Source organism: Etheostoma cragini, chromosome 12 (genome assembly GCF_013103735.1).
Source record: "Etheostoma cragini isolate CJK2018 chromosome 12, CSU_Ecrag_1.0, whole genome shotgun sequence".
Taxonomy (NCBI): domain Eukaryota; kingdom Metazoa; phylum Chordata; class Actinopteri; order Perciformes; family Percidae; genus Etheostoma; species Etheostoma cragini.
Window position 1 is genome coordinate 19116642 of NC_048418.1, and position 3640 is coordinate 19120281.

The window sequence follows — 3640 nt, forward strand, 5'->3', positions numbered from 1 at the left end:
CCAGCAAAATGGAGGAAGTCAAACAGAGAGACGCACCCAGTGTCAATATACAGACAGGCCAAGAGAGAGAGAGAGGGAGGATGTCCAGGAAGATACACATGGAATAGAAATGATACAGACTGGACAAACAGCTGGCCGCAAAGACAGACAGACGAGTTGACACGCACATGTGCACGCACACATGCACGCACACACGCAGGCGGGCAGGGTGTAGGACATCCAGACATCCATGCAGAGTAGAAGGAGGGCACACAGACCAACAGGCAGACCATGCTGTCTCTCCACACCTCGAGGACACTTTGGCAGTAAAGAGAAGCTAAAGCTAATTCCCCGCTGCGTTTAGCCAGTTAGGACCCTTCAAGAGGAGGGAAAGTGTCTTTCACATCCCCAAGGGGGGGTAGGGGAGGGAAACAGAGAGAGAGAGAGACAGAGAGAGAGAGAGAGAGAGAGAGAGAGAGAGAGAGAGAGAGAGAGAGAGAGAGAGAGAGAGAGAGAGAGAGAATTTCCAGAAGCCGGATAGCATCTGTTTTTTTTTTCATTAGGACACAAGGCAGCATTATCATCCAGAACATCTTAATGCACCCCCATCCCCTATACACTCTTTCTATCACTCCCCTCCAAGCACTTCTAATGCACTTCGTTTCCCTCTTCCCACTCAATCAGACAATTTTTTTTTAGAGTCCTATTGTCTGTTTTTTCACTTCATGTTTATTTGCTTCATTCCTCTCTTGCTCTTGTTCCTTCTCTTCATTCTATTTACAGCAGGAGGGGAACCGGCACCATTAAGTGTACTTTTCAAGATCCTTTCCGCATTGTTTTAAGCAGCATGTTGGCCTAAACTCCCTGTGGTGGTAAGAACAGAAGCATTTCTTGTTCCTGGATGTTGCTCAGACGCAGAGATTAGGGCTAATTGTTTTTAAAGAAATACAGTAAGGTATCTGCTATACATCCAGGAAAGGTTGCAAAGCACCCCTACGTCAAGCATTTAAGATTCTAAGCCATGAAATTGAAAGTTTAAGCAATGTTTTAAATGATGCAATGACGATGAAACAGCAGATAGTATACACACATATGTTTGTTTCTAACTGAGCTGTGGCTTAATGTCATATGCACCCAAAAGCAATAAAGCCATTATATGAATTTATTCTCCAGAATCGACTTAATATGCCAGACAGCAGGCAAAGAGAAGAAAATCTGCCCGCAGATGTTCAAGTTTTTTAATTAGTAATTAAACAACATCTAAAAAATGAGGTTGCTGTAAACATTTAAATAGCCTATTGCATGAGTGGCCTTGTCCTGGCCTAATTAACTGTGGTCAGAGGTGTGCTGTTTGTCTGGCGGCCCGCGGCTTCAAACGAAAACTAGCTTTTAGGTTTGGGAACATTCTGCTTTTTAATTTCAGTTTTTGTCATCACATGGACGGCAGTTTGGTTGCTCGTGTTTCTCTCTGTAATTCTACGCCTCTGATTGAGTGCGTGAGTGAATAATGCCATGAGTCCTCTCTGATGCCTGCAGTTTTTCTTCTTCTTCTTTTCTTTCTGTGATATGGTTTGTCTGGGTTTCCCCTTGCAGTGTGACCTGTTGGTGACGGGGAAACCTGCCATCAATGTGCCCGGAAACCCTCGATGCCAACATGGCAGCATGAGCTAAAAATAGGCCGCTCCTGATAAATAATAAAACCTCTCCCCATATGCCAAGCGCCCCTCTACTGTCCTCCTGATTTTAGTGTCTGTGGCTCATTATATGGCTTCATTTGAATTGGGTGCACGTTGTAGAGAATTGTAAGTGTTCAGGCTGTTCATGGTTGGATCCCTGTTGTTGCTTTTATAAGATGAGAAAAATAGACCTTAATGCTTACATACATCTTGAATAGTTTTCACAATGTTAAACAACAAGCTCTGTCTATTATTATAGCCATATGGGGGATAACACAATCAGGTGTGCATGTCTATAGCCTGTTTAATTTACACAGACTTATTAATATTATACTGCCTAAGGGTTCTCTTAGTAAACGGTTGTGGACATAAAGGTCTTAAAAATAAGACATTGAAATCATAAAGAGCTATGACATATAGGCCTGCATTAGTAGCAATAGCTGTGAAAATACCGTATATTATAAAGCTAAATGCCTTTACGGGTTTATTACTGTAGGTTTATTACTGAGCACTCTCCCTGATCAGCATCCCCATATCCCTCTCGTTTTCCACAATATAATTTTACTCCATAATTCTGCATCACCACCATCTTTTTTTTTTAAAGAGCTGTGTAATTTAAGAGTGGTGTAAAACAAATCATGCTAAATCAAAGAAAGCCGTACCGTCCTGCATGGAGAAAATAACACGGCGCTCCCTTTTCTGTTTTTCCTGGCTGTCTGGTCACGATTCAAAGCCTTCACAGCGGGGAGCTTTGTGTTGATGCTGCTGCAGTCTGCATGGGAACCCCCCCCCATACCAATCCCCCCTCCTTTTTCTTGTCTCCTCTTCTCCTCTTCCTTCTCTTCCTCCACTTCAACCCCCACCCACTCCCCCCTTGCTGCTCCTCTTCCTCCTCCTCCTCCTCCTGCTTCTCTTTCTCTCCTCCACCCACGCATGGCTTTCCACGACCAACAGGCTAAAAATAGCATCAGGAATCCCCGCATCAATTCAGAGGGGGGAGGAGGGGGACATACAAGGACATAAAACGCCCTCCAGTGCTTTTCTTCATTTGTCAGTTTTTTTGTTTCGTTTGTTTGTCCGGGAGACCCAAACTCTGTCAGATTTTATTTTATTGTCCTGAGTTGATAAAAAAATGTAATCGATCTCCTGTAAATCACATTAAATGACCCATCTATAATTACCACCGTGACACAGAGGTGGGAATGAGGTTTCACTGCAGACTGAAATAATACAAAATTAAAAGGACTTTACCGAGCTGGGTTTTTATCAGAGCACAAACAGGTGGAGGAGATGGGGAGAGAACACGCGAGTAGAGAAGAGGAAGCAGACAACAAGCTGAGCTTACATTCAAAGCGTGTCTTCCCCGTTATTCCAAGCTACAAGCGACAGGAGACTGCAATAAATGGGAGAGCCCCCTATCTTAGTAGGAGACCATTGATTTTCTTGCTGTCATTTATAATCATCGTCAATGTGTCTCGTGCAAGGAGAGAGCCTGCATGTGCAACCTCCATCAAATAAAAGGTATGTTTTTTCCTTTTCTTCTCTTTTCCAGCAGTATTAGTTAAAAGAAGTGGGGTGTGAAAAAGATGCATGATGAAATTGCATTTGCAGGGTCTATTATCTGTAGCTAATAAGCTTCATAGCTCACCTCATTTGCATTTTCCCACCTTACAGCACAAGACTTTTTTCTTTGCAGGGAATTTTCTTATCTGACAAAGCTACGCCTTGAGGAAGCAGGAGTGAACCATTTGTGTGTTACCGGATTACAAAGGGATATCCCCTGCATTAAATTAGTCTGATGCACGGTTGCCCGTGCGTACAGTATTTCAACTTTTTTGTCCTTGTGCAGATGGTGTAAGGGGATCTTATTTAGGTGTGTGGTCTTCTTGAAACGGTTTCTAAGGGATGTTTCTTAACCTTCCTCTGGTGTTAGCTTTCTGCTGCCATCTGAAGTGTTAGCGGGTCATTTTGGACCCGTGTATTAA